The following is a 27196-nucleotide window of genomic DNA, read 5'->3' as shown; positions in this document are numbered from 1 at the left end:
TGCCAAAATTCAAACTGTTACTGGAAACGAACGCTTCAACATAGAAGAACGAAATTTGGGGAACCAAGTGGGCTTAGTGTACTGATCATTACCTGAAAGTATCATCCTGTTTGGGTGAAAAAATATTTGCTGAGAATTCTGGAGATTCGTAATTTTTGGACGCTTAGCAAACCCCTTTCAATGAAAGTGTTTCTCGCCTGTCACTGCTTAGGGCTACATCAATAGGAAACAGAACATAGAGATAGAACTTGAAACTACTTAATTGTGTCAAGTTTCAAGAAGGTAGCACAAACCGTGTTTGATTTAGAGTTCCAAATACATCTATGAATATTGGAGAAAACAGAGTGAAACCTAAAAATTCAAACTGTTACTGGAAACGAAAGCTTCAACATTGAAGAACGAAATTTGGGGAACAAAGTGTGCTCAGTGTACTGATCATTACCTGAAAGTATCACCCAGTTTGGGTGTAAAAATATTTGTTGAGATTTCTGGAGATTCGTAATTTTTGGAAGCTTGGCAACCCCTTTCAATGAAAGTGTTTCTCGCCTGTCACTGCTTAGGGCTACATCAATAGGAAACAGAACATAGAGATAGAACTTGAAACTAATTAATTGTGTCAAGTTTCAAGAAGCTAGCACAAACCGTGTTTGATTTAGCGTTCCAAATACATCTATCAATATAGGAGAAAACAGAGTGAAACCTAAAAATTCAAACTGTTACTGGAAACGAACGCTTCAACATAGAAGAACGAAATTTGGAGAATCAAGTGGGCTTAGTGTACTGATCATTACCTGAAAGTATCATCAAGTTTGGGTGAAAAAATGTTTGCTGAGATTTCTGGAGATTCGTAATTTTTGGACGCTTGGCAACCCCTTTCAATGAAAGTGTTTCTCGTCAGTCACTGCTTAGGGCTACACCAATAGGAAACAAAATATAGAGATAGAACTTGAAACTACTTAATTGTGTCAAGTTTCATGAAGCTAGCACAAACCGTGCTTGATTTAGAGTTCCAAATACATCTATCAATATGAGAAAACAGATTGAAATGCCAAAATTCAAACTGTTACTGGAAACGAACGCTTCAACATAGAAGAACGAAATTTGGGGAACCAAGTGGGCTCAGTGTACTGATCATTACCTGAAAGTATCATCCAGTTTGGGTGACAAAATATTTGCTGAGATTTCTGGAGATTCGTAATTTTTGGAAGCTTGGCAACCCCTTTCAATGAAAGTGTTTCTTGCCTGTCACTGCTTAGGGCTACATCAATAGGAAACAGAACATAGAGATAGAACTTGAAACTACTTAATTGTGTCAAGTTTCAAGAAAGTAGCACAAACCGTGTTTGATTTAGAGTTCCAAATACATCTATCAATATAGGAGAAAACAGAGTGAAACCTAAAAATTCAAACTGTTACTGGAAACGAAAGATTCAACATTGAAGAACGAAATTTGGGGAACCTAGTGGGCTCAGTGTACTGATCATTACCTGAAAGTATCACCCAGTTTGGGTGTTAAAATATTTGCTGAGATTTCTGGAGATTCGTAATTTTTGGAAGCTTGGCAACCCCTTTCAATGAAAGTGTTTCTCGCCTGTCACTGCTTAGGGCTACATCAATAGGAAACAGAACATAGAGATAGAACTTGAAACTACTTAATTGTGTCAAGTTTCAAGAAGGTAGCACAAACCGTGCTTGATTTAGAGTTCCAAATACATCTATCAATATAGGAGAAAACAGAGTGAAACGCCAAAATTCAAACTGTTACTGGAAACGAACGCTACAACATAGAAGAATGAAATTTGGGGAACCAAGTGGGCTTAGTGTACTGATCATTACCTGAAAGTATCATCCAGTTTGGGTGAAAAAATGTTTGCTGAGATTTCTGGAGATTCGTAATTTTTGGACGCTTGGCAACCCCTTTCAATGAAAGTGTTTCTCGTCTGTCACTGCTTAGGGCTACACCAATAGGAAACAAAATATAGAGATAGAACTTGAAACTACTTAATTGTGTCAACTTTCAAGAAGCTAGCACAAACAGTGTTTGATTTAGAGTTCCAAATACATCTATCAATATAGGAGAAAACAGAGTGAAACGCCAAAATTCAAACTGTTACTGGAAACGAACGCTTCGACATAGAAGAACGAAATTTGGGGAACCAAGTGGGCTTAGTGTACTGATCATTACCTGAAAGTATCATCCAGTTTGGGTGAAAAAATGTTTGCTGAGATTTCTGGAGATTCGTGATTTTTGGAAGCTTGGCAACCCCTTTCAATGAACGTGTTTCTCGTCTGTCACTGCTTAGGGCTACACCAATAGGAAACAAAATATAGAGATAGAACTTGAAACTAATTAATTGTGTCAAGTTTCAAGAAGGTAGCACAAACCGTGTTTGATTTAGAGTTCCAAATACATCTATCAATATAGGAGAAAACAGAGTGAAACCTAAAAATTCAAACTGTTACTGGAAACAAAGCTTCAACATTGAAGAACGAAATTTGGGGAACAAAGTGGGCTCAGTGTACTGATCATTACCTGAAAGTATCACCCAGTTTGGGTGTAAAAATATTTGTTGAGATTTCTGGAGATTCGTAATTTTTGGAAGCTTCCCAATCCCTTTCAATGAAAGTGTTTCTCGCCTGTGATTGCTTAGGGCTACATCAATAGGAAACAGAACATAGAGATAGAACTTGAAACTAATTAATTGTGTCAAGTTTCAAGAAGCTAGCACAAACCGTGTTTCATTTAGCGTTCCAAATACATCTATCAATATAGGAGAAAACAAAGTGAAACCTAAAAATTCAAACTGTTACTGGAAACGAAAGCTGCAACATTGAAGAACGAAATTTGGGGAACAAAGTGGGCTCAGTGTACTGATCATTACCTGAAAGTATCACCCAGTTTGGGTGTAAAAATATTTGCTGAGATTTCTGGAGATTCGTAATTTTTGGACGCTTGGCAACCCCTTTCAATGAAAGTGTTTCTCGTCTGTCACTGCTTAGGGCTACACCAATAGGAAACAGAACATAGAGATAGAACGTGAAACTACTTAATTGTGTCAAGTTTCAAGAAAGTAGCACAAACCGTGTTTGATTTAGAGTTCCAAATACATCTATCAATATAGGAGAAAACAGAGTGAAACCTAAAATTTCAAACTGTTACTGGAAACGAAAGATTCAACATTGAAGAACGAAATTTGGGGAACAAAGTGGGCTCAGTGTACTGATCATTACCTGAAAGTATCACCCAGTTTGGGTGTAAAAATATTTGCTGAGATTTCTGGAGATTCGTAATTTTTGGAAGCTTGGCAACCCCTTTCAATGAAAGTGTTTCTCGCCTGTCACTGCTTAGGGCTACATCAATAGGAAACATAACATAGAGATAGAACTTGAAACTACTTAATTGTGTCAAGTTTCAAGAAGCCAGCACAAACCGTGCTTGATTTACACTTCCAAATACATCTATCAATATAGGAGAAAACAGAGTGAAACGCCAAAATTCAAACTGTTACTGGAAACGAACGCTTCAACATAGAAGAACGAAATTTGGGGAACCAAGTGGGCTTAATGTACTGATCATTACCTGAAAGTATCATCCAGTTTGGGAGAAAAAATATTTGCTGAGATTTCTGGAGATTCGTAATTTTTGGAAGCTTGGCAACCCCTTTCAATGAAAGTGTTTCTCGTCTGTCACTGCTTAGGGCTACACCAATAGGAAACAAAATATAGAGATAGAACTTGAAACTACTTAATTGTGTCAAGTTTCAAGAAGGTAGCACAAACCGTGTTTGATTTAGAGTTCCAAATACATCTATCAATATAGGAGAAAACAGAGTGAAACGTAAAAATTCAAACTGTTACTGGAAACAAACGCTTCAACATAGAAGAACAAAATTTGGGGAACCAAGTGGGCTTAGTGTACTGATCATTACCTGAAAGTATCATCCAGTTTGGGTGAAAAAATGTTTGCTGAGATTTCTGGAGATTCGTAATTTTTGGACGCTTGGCAACCCCTTTCAATGAAAGTGTTTCTCATCTGTCACTGCTTAGGGCTACACCAATAGGAAACAAAATATAGAGATAGAACTTGAAACTACTTAATTGTGTCACGTTTCAAGAAGCTAGCACAAACCGTGCTTGATTTAGAGTTCCAAATACATCTATCAATATAGGAAAAACAGAGGGAAATGCCAAAATGCAAACTGTTACTGGAAACGAACACTTCAACATAGAAGAACGAAATTTGGGGAACCAAGTGGGCTTAGTGTACTGATCATTACCTGAAAGTATCATCCAGTTTGGGTGAAAAAATATTTGCTGAGATATCTGGAGATTCGTAATTTTTGGAAGCTTGGCAACCCCTTTCAATGTAAGTGTTTCTCGCCTGTCACTGCTTAGGGCTACATCAATCGGAAACGGAACATAGAGATAGAACTTGAAACTACTTAACTGTGTCAAGTTTCAAGAAGCTAGCACAAACCGTGCTTGATTTAGAGTTCCAAATACATCTATCAATATTGGAGAAAACAGAGTGAAACCTAAGAATTCAAACTGTTACTGGAAACGAAAGCTTCAACATTGAAGAACGAAATTTGGGGAACAAAGTGGGCTCAGTGTACTGATCATTGCCTGAAAGTATCACCCAGTTTGGGTGTAAAAATATTTGCTGAGATTTCTGGAGATTCGTAATTTTTGGAAGCTTGGCAACCCGTTTCAATGAAAGTGTTTCTCGCCTGTCACTGCTTAGGGCTACATCAATAGGAAACAGAACATAGAGATAGAACTTGAAACTACTTAATTGTGTCAAGTTTCAAGAAGCCAGCACAAACCGTGCTTGATTTACAGTTCCAAATACATCTATCAATATAGGAGAAAACAGAGTGAAACGCCAAAATTCAAACTGTTACTGGAAACGAACGCTTCAACATAGAAGAACGAAATTTGGGGAACCAAGTGGGCTTAATGTACTGATCATTACCTGAAAGTATCATCCAGTTTGGGAGAAAAAATATTTGCTGAGATTTCTGGAGATTCGTAATTTTTGGAAGCTTGGCAACCCCTTTCAATGAAAGTGTTTCTCGTCTGTCACTGCTTAGGGCTACACCAATAGGAAACAAAATATAGAGATAGAACTTGAAACTACTTAATTGTGTCAAGTTTCAAGAAGGTAGCACAAACCGTGTTTGATTTAGAGTTCCAAATACATCTATCAATATAGGAGAAAACAGAGTGAAACGTAAAAATTCAAACTGTTACTGGAAACAAACGCTTCAACATAGAAGAACAAAATTTGGGGAACCAAGTGGGCTTAGTGTACTGATCATTACCTGAAAGTATCATCCAGTTTGGGTGAAAAAATATTTGCTCAGATATCTGGAGATTCGTAATTTTTGGAAGCTTGGCAACCCCTTTCAATGAAAGTGTTTCTCGCCTGTCACTGCTTAGGGCTACATCAATCGGAAACGGAACATAGAGATAGAACTTGAAACTACTTAACTGTGTCAAGTTTCAAGAAGCTAGCACAAACCGTGCTTGATTTAGAGTTCCAAATACATCTATCAATATTGGAGAAAACAGAGTGAAACCTAAGAATTCAAACTGTTACTGGAAACGAAAGCTTCAACATTGAAGAACGAAATTTGGGGAACAAAGTGGGCTCAGTGTACTGATCATTGCCTGAAAGTATCACCCAGTTTGGGTGTAAAAATATTTGCTGAGATTTCTGGAGATTCGTAATTTTTGGAAGCTTGGCAACCCGTTTCAATGAAAGTGTTTCTCGCCTGTCACTGCTTAGGGCTACATCAATAGGAAACAGAACATAGAGATAGAACTTGAAACTTATTAATTGTGTCAAGTTTCAAGAAGCTAGCACAAACCGTGTTTGATTTAGAGTTCCAAATACATCTATCAATATAGGAGAAAACAGAGTGAAACGCCAAAATTCAAACTGTTACTGGAAACGAACGCTTCAACATAGAAGAACGAAATTTGGGGAACCAAGTGGGCTTAGTGTACTGATCATTACCTGAAAGTATCATCCAGTGTGGGTGAAAAAATCTTTGCTGAGATTTCTGGAGATTCGTAATTTTTGGACGCTTGGCAACCCCTTTCAATGAAAGTGTTTCTCGACTGGCACTGCTTAGGGCTACACCAATAGGAAACAAAATATAGAGATAGAACTTGAAACTACTTAATTGTGTCAAGTTTCAAGAAGGTAGCACAAACCGTGCTTGATTTAGAGTTCCAAATAAATCTATCAATATAGGAGAAAACAGAGTGAAACCTAAAAATTCAAACTGTTACTGGAAACGAAAGCTGCAACATTGAAGAACTAAATTTGGGGAAAAAGTGTGCTCTGTGTACTGATCATTACCTGAAAGTATCACCCAGTTTGGGTGAAAAAATGTTTGCTGAGATTTCGGGAGATTCGTAATTTTTGGAAGCCTGGCAACCCCTTTCAATGAAAGTGTTTCTCCCCTGTCACTGCTTAGGGGTACATCAATAGGAAACAGAACATAGAGATAGAACTTGAAACTACTTAATTGTGTCAAGTTTCAAAAAGCTAGCACAAACCGTGCTTGATTTAGAGTTCCAAATACATCTATCAATATAGGAGAAAACAGAGTGAAATGCCAAAATTCAAACTGTTACTGGAAACGAACGCTTCAACATAGAAGAACGAAATTTGGGGAACCAAGTGGGCTTAGTGTACTGATCATTACCTGAAAGTATCATCCTGTTTGGGTGAAAAAATATTTGCTGAGAATTCTGGAGATTCGTAATTTTTGGACGCTTAGCAAACCCCTTTCAATGAAAGTGTTTCTCGCCTGTCACTGCTTAGGGCTACATCAATAGGAAACAGAACATAGAGATAGAACTTGAAACTACTTAATTGTGTCAAGTTTCAAGAAGGTAGCACAAACCGTGTTTGATTTAGAGTTCCAAATACATCTATGAATATTGGAGAAAACAGAGTGAAACCTAAAAATTCAAACTGTTACTGGAAACGAAAGCTTCAACATTGAAGAACGAAATTTGGGGAACAAAGTGTGCTCAGTGTACTGATCATTACCTGAAAGTATCACCCAGTTTGGGTGTAAAAATATTTGTTGAGATTTCTGGAGATTCGTAATTTTTGGAAGCTTGGCAACCCCTTTCAATGAAAGTGTTTCTCGCCTGTCACTGCTTAGGGCTACATCAATAGGAAACAGAACATAGAGATAGAACTTGAAACTAATTAATTGTGTCAAGTTTCAAGAAGCTAGCACAAACCGTGTTTGATTTAGCGTTCCAAATACATCTATCAATATAGGAGAAAACAGAGTGAAACCTAAAAATTCAAACTGTTACTGGAAACGAACGCTTCAACATAGAAGAACGAAATTTGGAGAATCAAGTGGGCTTAGTGTACTGATCATTACCTGAAAGTATCATCAAGTTTGGGTGAAAAAATGTTTGCTGAGATTTCTGGAGATTCGTAATTTTTGGACGCTTGGCAACCCCTTTCAATGAAAGTGTTTCTCGTCAGTCACTGCTTAGGGCTACACCAATAGGAAACAAAATATAGAGATAGAACTTGAAACTACTTAATTGTGTCAAGTTTCATGAAGCTAGCACAAACCGTGCTTGATTTAGAGTTCCAAATACATCTATCAATATGAGAAAACAGATTGAAATGCCAAAATTCAAACTGTTACTGGAAACGAACGCTTCAACATAGAAGAACGAAATTTGGGGAACCAAGTGGGCTCAGTGTACTGATCATTACCTGAAAGTATCATCCAGTTTGGGTGACAAAATATTTGCTGAGATTTCTGGAGATTCGTAATTTTTGGAAGCTTGGCAACCCCTTTCAATGAAAGTGTTTCTTGCCTGTCACTGCTTAGGGCTACATCAATAGGAAACAGAACATAGAGATAGAACTTGAAACTACTTAATTGTGTCAAGTTTCAAGAAAGTAGCACAAACCGTGTTTGATTTAGAGTTCCAAATACATCTATCAATATAGGAGAAAACAGAGTGAAACCTAAAAATTCAAACTGTTACTGGAAACGAAAGATTCAACATTGAAGAACGAAATTTGGGGAACCTAGTGGGCTCAGTGTACTGATCATTACCTGAAAGTATCACCCAGTTTGGGTGTTAAAATATTTGCTGAGATTTCTGGAGATTCGTAATTTTTGGAAGCTTGGCAACCCCTTTCAATGAAAGTGTTTCTCGCCTGTCACTGCTTAGGGCTACATCAATAGGAAACAGAACATAGAGATAGAACTTGAAACTACTTAATTGTGTCAAGTTTCAAGAAGGTAGCACAAACCGTGCTTGATTTAGAGTTCCAAATACATCTATCAATATAGGAGAAAACAGAGTGAAACGCCAAAATTCAAACTGTTACTGGAAACGAACGCTTCAACATAGAAGAATGAAATTTGGGGAACCAAGTGGGCTTAGTGTACTGATCATTACCTGAAAGTATCATCCAGTTTGGGTGAAAAAATGTTTGCTGAGATTTCTGGAGATTCGTAATTTTTGGACGCTTGGCAACCCCTTTCAATGAAAGTGTTTCTCGTCTGTCACTGCTTAGGGCTACACCAATAGGAAACAAAATATAGAGATAGAACTTGAAACTACTTAATTGTGTCAACTTTCAAGAAGCTAGCACAAACAGTGTTTGATTTAGAGTTCCAAATACATCTATCAATATAGGAGAAAACAGAGTGAAACCTAAAAATTCAAACTGTTACTGGAAACAAAGCTTCAACATTGAAGAACGAAATTTGGGGAACAAAGTGGGCTCAGTGTACTGATCATTACCTGAAAGTATCACCCAGTTTGGGTGTAAAAATATTTGTTGAGATTTCTGGAGATTCGTAATTTTTGGAAGCTTCCCAATCCCTTTCAATGAAAGTGTTTCTCGCCTGTGATTGCTTAGGGCTACATCAATAGGAAACAGAACATAGAGATAGAACTTGAAACTAATTAATTGTGTCAAGTTTCAAGAAGCTAGCACAAACCGTGTTTCATTTAGCGTTCCAAATACATCTATCAATATAGGAGAAAACAAAGTGAAACCTAAAAATTCAAACTGTTACTGGAAACGAAAGCTGCAACATTGAAGAACGAAATTTGGGGAACAAAGTGGGCTCAGTGTACTGATCATTACCTGAAAGTATCACCCAGTTTGGGTGTAAAAATATTTGCTGAGATTTCTGGAGATTCGTAATTTTTGGACGCTTGGCAACCCCTTTCAATGAAAGTGTTTCTCGTCTGTCACTGCTTAGGGCTACACCAATAGGAAACAGAACATAGAGATAGAACGTGAAACTACTTAATTGTGTCAAGTTTCAAGAAAGTAGCACAAACCGTGTTTGATTTAGAGTTCCAAATACATCTATCAATATAGGAGAAAACAGAGTGAAACCTAAAATTTCAAACTGTTACTGGAAACGAAAGATTCAACATTGAAGAACGAAATTTGGGGAACAAAGTGGGCTCAGTGTACTGATCATTACCTGAAAGTATCACCCAGTTTGGGTGTAAAAATATTTGCTGAGATTTCTGGAGATTCGTAATTTTTGGAAGCTTGGCAACCCCTTTCAATGAAAGTGTTTCTCGCCTGTCACTGCTTAGGGCTACATCAATAGGAAACAGAACATAGAGATAGAACTTGAAACTACTTAATTGTGTCAAGTTTCAAGAAGCCAGCACAAACCGTGCTTGATTTACACTTCCAAATACATCTATCAATATAGGAGAAAACAGAGTGAAACGCCAAAATTCAAACTGTTACTGGAAACGAACGCTTCAACATAGAAGAACGAAATTTGGGGAACCAAGTGGGCTTAATGTACTGATCATTACCTGAAAGTATCATCCAGTTTGGGAGAAAAAATATTTGCTGAGATTTCTGGAGATTCGTAATTTTTGGAAGCTTGGCAACCCCTTTCAATGAAAGTGTTTCTCGTCTGTCACTGCTTAGGGCTACACCAATAGGAAACAAAATATAGAGATAGAACTTGAAACTACTTAATTGTGTCAAGTTTCAAGAAGGTAGCACAAACCGTGTTTGATTTAGAGTTCCAAATACATCTATCAATATAGGAGAAAACAGAGTGAAACGTAAAAATTCAAACTGTTACTGGAAACAAACGCTTCAACATAGAAGAACAAAATTTGGGGAACCAAGTGGGCTTAGTGTACTGATCATTACCTGAAAGTATCATCCAGTTTGGGTGAAAAAATGTTTGCTGAGATTTCTGGAGATTCGTAATTTTTGGACGCTTGGCAACCCCTATCAATGAAAGTGTTTCTCATCTGTCACTGCTTAGGGCTACACCAATAGGAAACAAAATATAGAGATAGAACTTGAAACTACTTAATTGTGTCACGTTTCAAGAAGCTAGCACAAACCGTGCTTGATTTAGAGTTCCAAATACATCTATCAATATAGGAAAAACAGAGGGAAATGCCAAAATGCAAACTGTTACTGGAAACGAACGCTTCAACATAGAAGAACGAAATTTGGGGAACCAAGTGGGCTTAGTGTACTGATCATTACCTGAAAGTATCATCCAGTTTGGGTGAAAAAATATTTGCTGAGATATCTGGAGATTCGTAATTTTTGGAAGCTTGGCAACCCCTTTCAATGTAAGTGTTTCTCGCCTGTCACTGCTTAGGGCTACATCAATCGGAAACGGAACATAGAGATAGAACTTGAAACTACTTAACTGTGTCAAGTTTCAAGAAGCTAGCACAAACCGTGCTTGATTTAGAGTTCCAAATACATCTATCAATATTGGAGAAAACAGAGTGAAACCTAAGAATTCAAACTGTTACTGGAAACGAAAGCTTCAACATTGAAGAACGAAATTTGGGTAACAAAGTGGGCTCAGTGTACTGATCATTGCCTGAAAGTATCACCCAGTTTGGGTGTAAAAATATTTGCTGAGATTTCTGGAGATTCGTAATTTTTGGAAGCTTGGCAACCCGTTTCAATGAAAGTGTTTCTCGCCTGTCACTGCTTAGGGCTACATCAATAGGAAACAGAACATAGAGATAGAACTTGAAACTACTTAATTGTGTCAACTTTCAAAAAGCTAGCACAAACCGTGCTTGATTTAGAGTTCCAAATACATCTATCAATATAGGAGAAAACAGAGTGAAATGCCAAAATTCAAACTGTTACTGGAAACGAACGCTTCAACATAGAAGAACGAAATTTGGGGAACCAAGTGGGCTTAGTGTACTGATCATTACCTGAAAGTATCATCCTGTTTGGGTGAAAAAATATTTGCTGAGAATTCTGGAGATTCGTAATTTTGGACGCTTAGCAACCCCTTTCAATGAAAGTGTTTCTCGCCTGTCACTGCTTAGGGCTACATCAATAGGAAACAGAACATAGAGATAGAACTTGAAACTACTTAATTGTGTCAAGTTTCAAGAAGGTAGCACAAACCGTGTTTGATTTAGAGTTCCAAATACATCTGTGAATATTGGAGAAAACAGAGTGAAACCTAAAAATTCAAACTGTTACTGGAAACGAAAGCTTCAACATTGAAGAACGAAATTTGGGGAACAAAGTGTGCTCAGTGTACTGATCATTACCTGAAAGTATCACCCAGTTTGGGTGTAAAAATATTTGTTGAGATTTCTGGAGATTCGTAATTTTTGGAAGCTTGGCAACCCCTTTCAATGAAAGTGTTTCTCGCCTGTCACTGCTTAGGGCTACATCAATAGGAAACAGAACATAGAGATAGAACTTGAAACTAATTAATTGTGTCAAGTTTCAAGAAGCTAGCACAAACCGTGTTTGATTTAGCGTTCCAAATACATCTATCAATATAGGAGAAAACAGAGTGAAACCTAAAAATTCAAATTGTTACTGGTAACGAACGCTTCAACATAGAAGAACGAAATTTTTAGAATCAAGTGGGCTTAGTGTACTGATCATTACCTGAAAGTATCATCAAGTTTGGGTGAAAAAATGTTTGCTGAGATTTCTGGAGATTCGTAATTTTTGGACGCTTGGCAACCCCTTTCAATGAAAGTGTTTCTCGTCAGTCACTGCTTAGGGCTACACCAATAGGAAACAAAATATAGAGATAGAACTTGAAACTACTTAATTGTGTCAAGTTTCATGAAGCTAGCACAAACCGTGCTTGATTTAGAGTTCCAAATACATCTATCAATATGAGAAAACAGATTGAAATGCCAAAATTCAAACTGTTACTGGAAACGAACGCTTCAACATAGAAGAACGAAATTTGGGGAACCAAGTGGGCTCAGTGTACTGATCATTACCTGAAAGTATCATCCAGTTTGGGTGACAAAATATTTGCTGAGATTTCTGGAGATTCGTAATTTTTGGAAGCTTGGCAACCCCTTTCAATGAAAGTGTTTCTTGCCTGTCACTGCTTAGGGCTACATCAATAGGAAACAGAACATAGAGATAGAACTTGAAACTACTTAATTGTGTCAAGTTTCAAGAAGCTAGCACAAACCGTGTTTGATTTAGAGTTCCAAATACATCTATCAATATAGGAGAAAACAAAGTGAAACCTAAAAATTCAAACTGTTACTGGAAACGAAAGCTGCAACATTGAAGAACGAAATTTGGGGAACAAAGTGGGCTCAGTGTACTGATCATTACCTGAAAGTATCACCCAGTTTGAGTGTAAAAATATTTGCTGAGATTTCTGGAGATTCGTAATTTTTGGACGCTTGGCAACCCCTTTCAATGAAAGTGTTTCTCGTCTGTCACTGCTTAGGGCTACATCAATAGGAAACAGAACATAGAGATAGAACTTGAAACTACTTAATTGTGTCAAGTTTCAAGAAGGTAGCACAAACCGTGCTTGATTTAGAGTTCCAAATACATCTACCAATATAGGAGAAAACAGAGTGAAACCTAAAAATTCAAACTGTTACTGGAAACGAACGCTTCAACATAGAAGAATGAAATTTGGGGAACCAAGTGGGCTTAGTGTACTGATCATTACCTGAAAGTATCATCCAGTTTGGGTGAAAAAATGTTTGCTGAGATTTCTGGAGATTCGTAATTTTTGGACGCTTGGCAACCCCTTTCAATGAAAGTGTTGCTCGCCTGTCACTGCTTAGGGCTACATCAATCGGAAACGGAACATAGAGATAGAACTTGAAACTACTTAACTGTGTCAAGTTTCAAGAACCTAGCACAAACCGTGCTTGATTTAGAGTTCCAAATACATCTATCAATATAGGAGAAAACAGAGTGAAACGCCAAAATTCAAACTGTTACTGGAAAGGAACGCTTCAACATAGAAGAACAAAATTTGGGGAACCAAGTGGGCTTAGTGTACTGATCATTACCTGAAACTATCTTCCAGTTTGGGAGAAAAAATATTTGCTGAGATTTCTGGAGATTCGTAATTTTTGGAAGCTTGGCAACCCCTTTCAATGAAAGTGTTTCTCGTCTGTCACTGCTTAGGGCTACACCAATAGGAAACAAAATATAGAGATAGAACTTGAAACTACTTAATTGTGTCAACTTTCAAGAAGCTAGCACAAACCGTGCTTGATTTAGAGTTCCAAATACATCTATCAATATAGGAGAAAACAGAGTGAAACGCCAAAATTCAAACTGTTACTGGAAACGAACGCTTCGACATAGAAGAACGAAATTTGGGGAACCAAGTGGGCTTAGTGTACTGATCATTACCTGAAAGTATCATCCAGTTTGGGTGAAAAAATGTTTGCTGAGATTTCTGGAGATTCGTAATTTTTGGACGCTTGGCAACCCCTTTCAATGAACGTGTTTCTCGTCTGTCACTGCTTAGGGCTACACCAATAGGAAACAAAATATAGAGATAGAACTTGAAACTAATTAATTGTGTCAAGTTTCAAGAAGCTAGCACAAACCGTGCTTGATTTAGAGTTCCAAATACATCTATCAATATAGGAGAAAACAGGGTGAAACGCCAAAATTCAAACTGTTACTGGAAACGAACGCTTCGACATAGAAGAACGAAATTTGGGGAACCAAGTGGGCTTAGTGTACTGATTATTACCTGAAAGTATCATCCAGTTTGGGTGAAAAAATGTTTGCTGAGATTTCTGGAGATTCGTAATTTTTGGACGCTTGGCAACCCCTTTCAATGAACGTGTTTCTCGTCTGTCACTGCTTAGGGCTACACCAATAGGAAACAAAATATAGAGATAGAACTTGAAACTAATTAATTGTGTCAAGTTTCAAGAAGCTAGCACAATACGTGCTTGATTTAGAGTTCCAAATACATCTATCAATATAGGAGAAAACAGGGTGAAACGCCAAAATTCAAACTGTTACTGGAAACGAACGCTTCGACATAGAAGAACGAAATTTGGGGAACCAAGTGGGCTTAGTGTACTGATCATTACCTGAAAGTATCATCCAGTTTGGGTGAAAAAATGTTTGCTGAGATTTCTGGAGATTCGTAATTTTTGGACGCTTGGCAACCCCTTTCAATGAACGTGTTTCTCGTCTGTCACTGCTTAGGGCTACACCAATAGGAAACAAAATATAGAGATAGAACTTGAAACTAATTAATTGTGTCAAGTTTCAAGAAGCTAGCACAAACCGTGCTTGATTTAGAGTTCCAAATACATCTATCAATATAGGAGAAAACAGAGTGAAACGCCAAAATTCAAACTGTTACTTGAAACGAACGCTTCAACATAGAAGAAGGAAATTTGGGGAACCAAGTGGGCTCAGTGTACTGATCATTACCTGAAAGTATCATCCAGTTTGGGTGACAAAATATTTGCTGAGATTTCTGGAGATTCGTAATTTTTGGAAGCTTGGCAACCCCTTTCAATTAAAGTGTTTCTTGCCTGTCACGGCTTAGGGCTACATCAATAGGAAACAGAACATAGAGATAGAACTTGAAACTACTTAATTGTGTCAAGTTTCAAGAAGGTAGCACAAACCGTGTTTGATTTAGAGTTCCAAATACATCTATCAATATAGGAGAAAACAGAGTGAAACCTAAAAATTCAAACTGTTACTGGAAACAAGCTTCAACATTGAAGAACGAAATTTGGGGAACAAAGTGGGCTCAGTGTACTGATCATTACCTGAAAGTATCACCCAGTTTGGGTGTAAAAATATTTGTTGAGATTTCTGGAGATTCGTAATTTTTGGAAGCTTGGCAATCCCTTTCAATGAAAGTGTTTCTCGCCTGTCATTGCTTAGGGCTACATCAATAGGAAACAGAACATAGAGATAGAACGTGAAACTAATTAATTGTGTCAAGTTTCAAGAAGCTAGCACAAACCGTGTTTGATTTAGCGTTCCAAATACATCTATCAATATAGGAGAAAACAAAGTGAAACCTAAAAATTCAAACTGTTACTGGAAACGAAAGCTGCAACATTGAAGAACGAAATTTGGGGAACAAAGTGGGCTCAGTGTACTGATCATTACCTGAAAGTATCACCCAGTTTGGGTGTAAAAATATTTGCTGAGATTTCTGGAGATTCGTAATTTTTGGACGCTTGGCAACCCCTTTCAATGAAAGTGTTTCTCGTCTGTCACTGCTTAGGGCTACACCAATAGGAAACAGAACATAGAGATAGAACGTGAAACTACTTAATTGTGTCAAGTTTCAAGAAGCTAGCACAAACCGTGCTTGATTTAGAGTTCCAAATACATCTATCAATATAGGAGAAAACAGAGTGAAACGCCAAAATTCAAACTGTTACTGGAAACGAACGCTTCGACATAGAAGAACGAAATTTGGGGAACCAAGTGGGCTTAGTGTACTGATCATTACCTGAAAGTATCATCCAGTTTGGGTGAAAAAATGTTTGCTGAGATTTCTGGAGATTCGTAATTTTTGGACGCTTGGCAAACCCTTTCAATGAACGTGTTTCTCGTCTGTCACTGCTTAGGGCTACACCAATAGTAAACAAAACATAGAAATAGAACTTGAAACTACTTAATTTTGTCAAGTTTCAAGAAGCTAGCACAAACCGTGCTTGATTTAGAGTTCCAAATACATCTATCAATATGAGAAAACAGAGTGAAACGCCAAAATTCAAACTGTTACTGGAAACGAACGCTTCAATATAGTAGAACGAAATTTGGGGAAACAAGTGGGCTTAGTGTACTGATCATTACCTGAAGGTATCATCAAGTTTGGGTGAAAAAATGTTTGCTGAGATTTCTGGAGATTCGTAATTTTTGGAAGCTTGGCAACCCCTTTCAATGAAAGTGTTTCTCGTCTGTCACTGCTTAGGGCTACATCAATAGGAAACAAAATATAGAGATAGAAATTGAAACTACTTAATTGTGTCACGTTTAAAGAAGCTACCACAAACCGTGCTTGATTTAGAGTTCCAAATACATCTATCAATATAGGAGAAAACAGAGTGAAATGCCAAAATTCAAACTGTTACTGGAAACGAACGCTTCAACATAGAAGAACGAAATTTGGGGAACCAAGTGGGCTTAGTGTACTGATCATTACCTGAAAGTATCATCCAGTTTGGGTGAAAAAATATTTGCTGAGATTTCTGGAGATTCGTAATTTTTGGACGCTTGGCAACCCCTTTCAATGAAAGTGTTTCTCGCCTGTCACTGCTTAGGGCTACATCAATAGGAAACAGAACATAGAGTTAGAACTTGAAACTTCTTAATTGTGAAAAGTTTCAAGAAGCTAGCACAAACCGCGCTTGATTTAGAGTTCCAAATACATCTATCAATAAAGGAGAAAACAGAGTGAAACGCCAAAATTCAAACTGTTACTGGAAACGAACGCTTCAACATAGAAGAACGAAATTTGGGGAATCAAGTGGGCTTAGTGTTCTGATCATTACCTGAAAGTATCATCCAGTTTGGGTGAAAAAATGTTTGCTGAGATTTCTGGAGATTTGTAATTTTTGGACACTTGGCAACCCCTTTCAATGAAAGTGTTTCTCGTCTGTCACTGCTTAGGGCTACACCAATAGGAAACAAAATATAGAGATAGCACTTGAAACTACTTAATTGTGTCAACTTTCAAAAAGCTAGCACAAACCGTGCTTGATTTAGAGTTCCAAATACATCTATCAATGTAGGAGAAAACAGAGTGAAATGCCAAAATTCAAACTGTTACTGGAAACGAACGCTTCAACATAGAAGAACGAAATTTGGGGAACCAAGTGGGCTTAGTGTACTGATCATTACCTGAAAGTATCATCCAGTTTGGGTGAAAAAATATTTGCTGAGATTTCTGGAGATTCGTAATTTTTGGAAGCTTGGCAACCCCTTTCAATGAAAGTGTTTCTCGCCTGTCACTGCTTAGGGCTACATCAATAGGAAACAGAACATAGAGATAGAACTTGAAACTACTTAATTGTGTCAAGTTTCAAGAAGGTAGCACAAATCGTGTTTGATTTAGAGTTCCAAATACATCTATCAATATAGGAGAAAACAGAGTGAAACCTAAAAATTCAAACTGTTACTGGAAACGAAAGCTTCAACATTGAAGAACGAAATTTGTTGAACAAAGTGGGCTCAGTGTACTGATCATTACCTGAAAGTATCACTCAGTTTGGGTGTAAAAATATTTGCTGAGATTTCTGGAGATTCGTAATTTTTGGAAGCTTGGCAACCCCTTTCAATGAAAGTGTTTCTCGCCTGTCACTGCTTAGGGCTACATCAATCGGAAACAGAACATAGAGATAGAACTTGAAACTAATTAATTGTGTCAAGTTTCAAGAAGCTAGCACAAACCGTGTTTGATTTAGAGTTCCAAATACATCTATCAATATAGTAGAAAACAGAGTGAAACGCCAAAATTCAAACTGTTACTGGAAACGAACGCTTCAACATAGAAGAACGAAATTTGGGGAACCAAGTGGGCTTAGTGTACTGATTATTACCTGAAAGTATCATCCAGTTTGGGTGAAAAAATATTTGCTGAGATTTCTGGAGATTCGTAATTTTTGGAAGCTTGGCAACCCCTTTCAATGAAAGTGTTTCTCGCCTGTCACTGCTTAGGGCTACATCAATAGGAAACAAAATATAGAGATAGAACTTGAAACTACTTAATTGTGTCAAGTTTCAAGAAGGTAGCACAAACCGTGTTTGATTTAGAGTTCCAAATACATCTATGAATATTGGAGAAAACAGAGTGAAACCTAAAAATTCAAACTGTTACTGGAAACGATAGCTTCAACATTGAAGAACGAAATTTGGGGAACAAAGTGTGCTCAGTGTACTGATCATTACCTGAACGTATCACCCAGTTTGGGTGTAAAAATATTTGTTGAGATTTCTGGAGATTCGTAATTTTTGGAAGCTTGGCAACCCCTTTCAATGAAAGTGTTTCTCGCCTGTCACTGCTTAGGGCTACATCAATAGGAAACAGAACATAGAGATAGAACTGGAAACTAATTAATTGTGTCAAGTTTCAAGAAGCTAGCACAAACCGTGCTTGATTTAGAGTTCCAAATACATCTATCAATATGAGAAAACAGATTGAAATGCCAAAATTCAAACTGTTACTGGAAACGAACGCTTCAACATAGAAGAACGAAATTTGGGGAACCAAGTGGGCTCAGTGTTCTGATCATTACCTGAAAGTATCATCCAGTTTGGGTGACAAAATATTTGCTGAGCTTTCTGGAGATTCGTAATTTTTGGAAGCTTGGCAACCCCTTTCAATGAAAGTGTTTCTCGCCTGTCACTGCTTAGGGCTACATCAATAGGAAACATAACATAGAGATAGAACTTGAAACTACTTAATTGTGTCAAGTTTCAAGAAGCCAGCACAAACCGTGCTTGATTTACAGTTCCAAATACATCTATCAATATAGGAGAAAACAGAGTGAAACGCCAAAATTCAAACTGTTACTGGAAACGAACGCTTCAACATAGAAGAACGAAATTTGGGGAACCAAGTGGGCTTAATGTACTGATCATTACCTGAAAGTATCATCCAGTTTGGGAGAAAAAATATTTGCTGAGATTTCTGGAGATTCGTAATTTTTGGAAGCTTGGCAACCCCTTTCAATTAAAGTGTTTCTCGTCTGTCACTGCTTAGGGCTACACCAATAGGAAACAAAATATAGAGATAGAACTTGAAACTACTTAATTGTGTCAAGTTTCAAGAAGGTAGCACAAACCGTGTTTGATTTAGAGTTCCAAATACATCTATCAATATAGGAGAAAACAGAGTGAAACCTAAAAATTCAAACTGTTACTGGAAACGAAAGATTCAACATTGAAGAACGAAATTTGGGGAACCTAGTGGGCTCAGTGTACTGATCATTACCTGAAAGTATCACCCAGTTTGGGTGTTAAAATATTTGCTGAGATTTCTGGAGATTCGTAATTTTTGGAAGCTTGGCAACCCCTTTCAATGAAAGTGTTTCTCGCCTGTCACTGCTTAGGGCTACATCAATAGGAAACAGAACATAGAGATAGAACTTGAAACAACTTAATTGTGTCAAGTTTCAAGAAGGTAGCACAAACCGTGCTTGATTTAGAGTTCCAAATACATCTATCAATATAGGACAAAACAGAGTGAAACGCCAAAATTCAAACTGTTACTGGAAACGAACGCTTCAACATAGAAGAATGAAATTTGGGGAACCAAGTGGGCTTAGTGTACTGATCATTACCTGAAAGTATCATCCAGTTTGGGTGAAAAAATGTTTGCTGAGATTTCTGGAGATTCGTAATTTTTGGAAGCTTGGCAACCCCTTTCAATGAAAGTGTTGCTCGCCTGTCACTGCTTAGGGCTACATCAATCGGAAACGGAACATCGAGATAGAACTTGAAACTACTTAACTGTGTCAAGTTTCAAGAAGCTAGCACAAACCGTGCTTGATTTAGATTTCCAAATACATCTATCAATATAGGAGAAAACAGAGTGAAACGCCAAAATTCAAACTGTTACTGGAAAGGAACGCTTCAACATAGAAGAACGAAATTTGGGGAACCAAGTGGGCTTAGTGTACTGATCATTACCTGAAAGTATCATCAGGTTTGGGTGAAAAAATGTTTGCTGAGATTTCTGGAGATTCGTAATTTTTGGACGCTTGGCAACCCCTTTCAATGAAAGTGTTTCTCGTCTGTCACTGCTTAGGGCTACACCAATAGGAAACAAAATATAGAGATAGAACTTGAAACTACTTAATTGTGTCAACTTTCAAGAAGCTAGCACAAACCGTGCTTGATTTAGAGTTCCAAATACATCTATCAATATAGGAGAAAACAGAGTGAAACGCCAAATTTCAAACTGTTACTGGAAACGAACGCTTCAACATAGAAGAACGAAATTTGGGGAACCAAGTGGGCTTAGTGTACTGATCATTACCTGAAACTATCTTCCAGTTTGGGAGAAAAAATATTTGCTGAGATTTCTGGAGATTCGTAATTTTTGGAAGCTTGGCAACCCCTTTCAATGAAAGTGTTTCTCGTCTGTCACTGCTTAGGGCTACACCAATAGGAAACAAAATATAGAGATAGAACTTGAAACTACTTAATTGTGTCAACTTTCAAGAAGCTAGCACAAACCGTGCTTGATTTAGAGTTCCAAATACATCTATCAATATAGGAGAAAACAGAGTGAAACGCCAAAATTCAAACTGTTACTGGAAACGAACGCTTCAACATAGAAGAATGAAATTTGGGGAACCTAGTGGGCTTAGTGTACTGATCATTACCTGAAAGTATCATCCAGTTTGGGTGACAAAATATTTGCTGAGATTTCTGGAGATTCGTAATTTTTGGAAGCTTGGCAACCCCTTTCAATGAAAGTGTTTCTCCCCTGTCACTGCTTAGGGGTACATCAATAGGAAACAGAACATAGAGATAGAACTTGAAACTACTTAATTGTGTCAAGTTTCAAAAAGCTAGCACAAACCGTGCTTGATTTAGAGTTCCAAATACATCTATCAATATAGGAGAAAACAGAGTGAAATGCCAAAATTCAAACTGTTACTGGAAACGAACGCTTCAACATAGAAGAACGAAATTTGGGGAACCAAGTGGGCTTAGTGTACTGATCATTACCTGAAAGTATCATCCTGTTTGGGTGAAAAAATATTTGCTGAGAATTCTGGAGATTCGTAATTTTTGGACGCTTAGCAACCCCTTTCAATGAAAGTGTTTCTCGCCTGTCACTGCTTAGGGCTACATCAATAGGAAACAGAACATAGAGATAGAACTTGAAACTAATTAATTGTGTCAAGTTTCAAGAAGCTAGCACAAACCGTGTTTGATTTAGAGTTCCAAATACATCTATCAATATAGGAGAAAACAGAGTGAAACGCCAAAATTCAAACTGTTACTGGAAACGAACGCTTCAACATAGAAGAACGAAATTTGGGGAACCAAGAGGGCTTAGTGTACTGATTATTACCTGAAAGTATCATCCAGTTTGGGTGAAAAAATATTTGCTGAGATTTCTGGAGATTCGTAATTTTTGGACGCTTGGCAACCCCTTTCAATGAAAGTGTTTCTCGCCTGTCACTGCTTAGGGCTACATCAATAGGAAACAGAACATAGAGATAGAACTTGAAACTACTTAATTGTGTCAAGTTTCAAGAAGGTAGCACAAACCGTGTTTGATTTAGAGTTCCAAATACATCTATGAATATTGGAGAAAACAGAGTGAAACCTAAAAATTCAAACTGTTACTGGAAACGAAAGCTTCAACATTGAAGAACGAAATTTGGGGAACAAAGTGTGCTCAGTGTACTGATCATTACCTGAAAGTATCACCCAGTTTGGGTGTAAAAATATTTGTTGAGATTTCTGGAGATTCGTAATTTTTGGAAGCTTGGCAACCCCTTTCAATGAAAGTGTTTCTCGCCTGTCACTGCTTAGGGCTACATCAATAGGAAACAGAACATAGAGATAGAACTTGAAACTACTTAATTGTGTCAAGTTTCATGAAGCTAGCACAAACCGTTCTTGATTTAGAGTTCCAAATACATCTATCAATATGAGAAAACAGATTGAAATGCCAAAATTCAAACTGTTACTGGAAACGAACGCTTCAACATAGAAGAACGAAATTTGGGGAACCAAGTGGGCTCAGTGTACTGATCATTACCTGAAAGTATCATCCAGTTTGGGTGACAAAATATTTGCTGAGATTTCTGGAGATTCATAATTTTTGGAAGCTTGGCAACCCCTTTCAATGAAAGTGTTTTTTGCCTGTCACTGCTTAGGGCTACATCAATAGGAAACAGAACATAGAGATAGAACTTGAAACAACTTAATTGTGTCAAGTTTCAAGAAGGTAGCACAAACCGTGCTTGATTTAGAGTTCCAAATACATCTATCAATATAGGACAAAACAGAGTGAAACGCCAAAATTCAAACTGTTACTGGAAACGAACGCTTCAACATAGAAGAATGAAATTTGGGGAACCAAGTGGGCTTAGTGTACTGATCATTACCTGAAAGTATCATCCAGTTTGGGTGAAAAAATGTTTGCTGAGATTTCTGGAGATTCGTAATTTTTGGAAGCTTGGCAACCCCTTTCAATGAAAGTGTTGCTCGCCTGTCACTGCTTAGGGCTACATCAATCGGAAACGGAACATCGAGATAGAACTTGAAACTACTTAACTGTGTCAAGTTTCAAGAAGCTAGCACAAACCGTGCTTGATTTAGATTTCCAAATACATCTATCAATATAGGAGAAAACAGAGTGAAACGCCAAAATTCAAACTGTTACTGGAAAGGAACGCTTCAACATAGAAGAACGAAATTTGGGGAACCAAGTGGGCTTAGTGTACTGATCATTACCTGAAAGTATCATCAGGTTTGGGTGAAAAAATGTTTGCTGAGATTTCTGGAGATTCGTAATTTTTGGACGCTTGGCAACCCCTTTCAATGAAAGTGTTTCTCGTCTGTCACTGCTTAGGGCTACACCAATAGGAAACAAAATATAGAGATAGAACTTGAAACTACTTAATTGTGTCAACTTTCAAGAAGCTAGCACAAACCGTGCTTGATTTAGAGTTCCAAATACATCTATCAATATAGGAGAAAACAGAGTGAAACGCCAAATTTCAAACTGTTACTGGAAACGAACGCTTCAACATAGAAGAACGAAATTTGGGGAACCAAGTGGGCTTAGTGTACTGATCATTACCTGAAACTATCTTCCAGTTTGGGAGAAAAAATATTTGCTGAGATTTCTGGAGATTCGTAATTTTTGGAAGCTTGGCAACCCCTTTCAATGAAAGTGTTTCTCGTCTGTCACTGCTTAGGGCTACACCAATAGGAAACAAAATATAGAGATAGAACTTGAAACTACTTAATTGTGTCAACTTTCAAGAAGCTAGCACAAACCTTGCTTGATTTAGAGTTCCAAATACATCTATCAATATAGGAGAAAACAGAGTGAAACGCCAAAATTCAAACTGTTACTGGAAACGAACGCTTCAACATAGAAGAATGAAATTTGGGGAACCTAGTGGGCTTAGTGTACTGATCATTACCTGAAAGTATCATCCAGTTTGGGTGACAAAATATTTGCTGAGATTTCTGGAGATTCGTAATTTTTGGAAGCTTGGCAACCCCTTTCAATGAAAGGGTTTCTCGCCTGTCACTGCTTAGGGCTACATCAATAGGAAACAGAACATAGAGATAGAACTTGAAACTACTTAATTGTGTCAAGTTTCAAGAAGGTAGCACAAACCGTGTTTGATTTAGAGTTCCAAATACATCTATCAATATTGGAGAAAACAGAGTGAAACGTAAAAATTCAAACTGTTACTGGAAACGAACGCTTCAACATAGAAGAACGAAATTTGGGGAACCAAGTGGGCTTAGTGTACTGATCATTACCTGAAAGTATCATCCAGTTTGGTGAAAAAATGTTTGCTGAGATTTCTGGAGATTCGTAATTTTTGGACGCTTGGCAACCCCTTTCAATGAAAGTGTTTCTCGTCTGTCACTGCTTAGGGCTACACCAATAGGAAACAAAATATAGAGATAGAACTTGAAACTACTTAATTGTGTCAACTTTCAAGAAGCTAGCACAAACCGTGCTTGATTTAGAGTTCCAAATACATCTATCAATATAGGAGAAACAGAGTGAAATGCCAAAATGCAAACTGTTACTGGAAACGAACGCTTCAACATAGAAGAACGAAATTTGGGGAACCAAGTGGGCTTAGTGTACTGATCATTACCTGAAAGTATCATCCAGTTTGGGTGAAAAAATATTTGCTGAGATATCTGGAGATTCGTAATTTTTGGAAGCTTGGCAACCCCTTTCAATGAAAGTGTTTCTCGCCTGTCACTGCTTAGGGCTACACCAATAGGAAACAGAACATAGAGATAGAACTTGAAACTACTTAATTGTGTCAAGTTTCAAGAAGGTAGCACAAACCGTGTTTGATTTAGAGTTCCAAATACATCTATCAATATTGGAGAAAACAGAGTGAAACCTAAGAATTCAAACTGTTACTGGAAACGAAAGCTTCAACATTGAAGAACGAAATTTGGGGAACAAAGTGGGCTCAGTGTACTGATCATTACCTGAAAGTATCACCCAGTTTGGGTGTAAAAATATTTGCTGAGATTTCTGGAGATTCGTAATTTTTGGAAGCTTGGCAAACCCTTTCAATGAAAGTGTTTCTCGCCTGTCACTGCTTAGGGCTACATCAATAGGAAACAGAACATAGAGATAGAACTTGAAACTTATTAATTGTGTCAAGTTTCAAGAAGCTAGCACAAACCGTGTTTGATTTAGAGTTCCAAATACATCTATCAATATGGGAGAAAACAGAGTGAAACGCCAAAATTCAAACTGTTACTGGAAACGAACGCTTCAACATAGAAGAACGAAATTTGGGGAACCAAGTGGGATTAGTGTACTGATCATTACCTGAAAGTATCATCCAGTGTGGGTGAAAAAATCTTTGCTGAGATTTCTGGAGATTCGTAATTTTTGGACGCTTGGCAACCCCTTTCAATGAAAGGGTTTCTCGCCTGTCACTGCTTAGGGCTGCATCAATTGGAAACAGAACATAGAGATAGAACTGGAACCTACTTAACTGTGTCAAGTTTCAGTAAGCTAGCACAAACCGTGCTTGATTTAGAGTTCCAAATACATCTATCAATATAGGAGAATACAGAGTGAAACGCCAAAATTCAAACTGTTACTGGAAACGAACGCTTCAACATAGAAGAACGAAATTTGGGGAACCAAGTGGGCTTAATGTACTGATCATTACCTGAAAGTATCATCCAATTTGGGTGAAAAAATGTTTGCTGAGATTTCTGGAGATTCGTAATTTTTGGAAGCTTGGCAACCCCTTTCAATGAAAGTGTTTCTCGACTGGCACTGCTTAGGGCCACCAATAGGAAACAAAATATAGAGATAGAACTTGAAACTACTTAATTGTGTCAAGTTTCAAGAAGGTAGCACAAACCGTGTTTGATTTAGAGTTCCAAATACATCTATCAATATAGGAGAAAACAGAGTGAAACCTAAAAATTCAAACTGTTACTGGAAACGAAAGCTTCAACATAGAAGATCGAAATTTGGAGAATCAAGTGGGCTTAGTGTACTGATCATTACCTGAAAGTATCATCAAGTTTGGGTGAAAAAATGTTTGCTGAGATTTCTGGAGATTCGTAATTTTTGGACGCTTGGCAACCCCTTTCAATGAAAGTGTTTCTCGTCAGTCACTGCTTAGGGCTACACCAATAGGAAACAAAATACAGAGATAGAACTTGAAACTACTTAATTGTGTCAAGTTTCATGAAGCTAGCACAAACCGTTCTTGATTTAGAGTTCCAAATACATCTATCAATATGAGAAAACAGATTGAAATGCCAAAATTCAAACTGTTACTGGAAACGAACGCTTCAACATAGAAGAACGAAATTTGGGGAACCAAGTGGGCTCAGTGTACTGATCATTACCTGAAAGTATCATCCAGTTTGGGTGACAAAATATTTGCTGAGATTTCTGGAGATTCATAATTTTTGGAAGCTTGGCAACCCCTTTCAATGAAAGTGTTTTTTGCCTGTCACTGCTTAGGGCTACATCAATAGGAAACAGAACATAGAGATAGAACTTGAAACAACTTAATTGTGTCAAGTTTCAAGAAGGTAGCACAAACCGTGCTTGATTTAGAGTTCCAAATACATCTATCAATATAGGACAAAACAGAGTGAAACGCCAAAATTCAAACTGTTACTGGAAACGAACGCTTCAACATAGAAGAATGAAATTTGGGGAACCAAGTGGGCTTAGTGTACTGATCATTACCTGAAAGTATCATCCAGTTTGGGTGAAAAAATGTTTGCTGAGATTTCTGGAGATTCGTAATTTTTGGAAGCTTGGCAACCCCTTTCAATGAAAGTGTTGCTCGCCTGTCACTGCTTAGGGCTACATCAATCGGAAACGGAACATCGAGATAGAACTTGAAACTACTTAACTGTGTCAAGTTTCAAGAAGCTAGCACAAACCGTGCTTGATTTAGATTTCCAAATACATCTATCAATATAGGAGAAAACAGAGTGAAACGCCAAAATTCAAACTGTTACTGGAAAGGAACGCTTCAACATAGAAGAACGAAATTTGGGGAACCAAGTGGGCTTAGTGTACTGATCATTACCTGAAAGTATCATCAGGTTTGGGTGAAAAAATGTTTGCTGAGATTTCTGGAGATTCGTAATTTTTGGACGCTTGGCAACCCCTTTCAATGAAAGTGTTTCTCGTCTGTCACTGCTTAGGGCTACACCAATAGGAAACAAAATATAGAGATAGAACTTGAAACTACTTAATTGTGTCAACTTTCAAGAAGCTAGCACAAACCGTGCTTGATTTAGAGTTCCAAATACATCTATCAATATAGGAGAAAACAGAGTGAAACGCCAAATTTCAAACTGTTACTGGAAACGAACGCTTCAACATAGAAGAACGAAATTTGGGGAACCAAGTGGGCTTAGTGTACTGATCATTACCTGAAACTATCTTCCAGTTTGGGAGAAAAAATATTTGCTGAGATTTCTGGAGATTCGTAATTTTTGGAAGCTTGGCAACCCCTTTCAATGAAAGTGTTTCTCGTCTGTCACTGCTTAGGGCTACACCAATAGGAAACAAAATATAGAGATAGAACTTGAAACTACTTAATTGTGTCAACTTTCAAGAAGCTAGCACAAACCTTGCTTGATTTAGAGTTCCAAATACATCTATCAATATAGGAGAAAACAGAGTGA

The sequence above is a fragment of the Spermophilus citellus genome (assembly GCF_964194105.1).
Source record: "Spermophilus citellus genome assembly, chromosome: 13".
Classification (NCBI taxonomy): Eukaryota; Metazoa; Chordata; class Mammalia; order Rodentia; family Sciuridae; genus Spermophilus; species Spermophilus citellus.
This window is presented reverse-complemented; position numbering follows the sequence as displayed.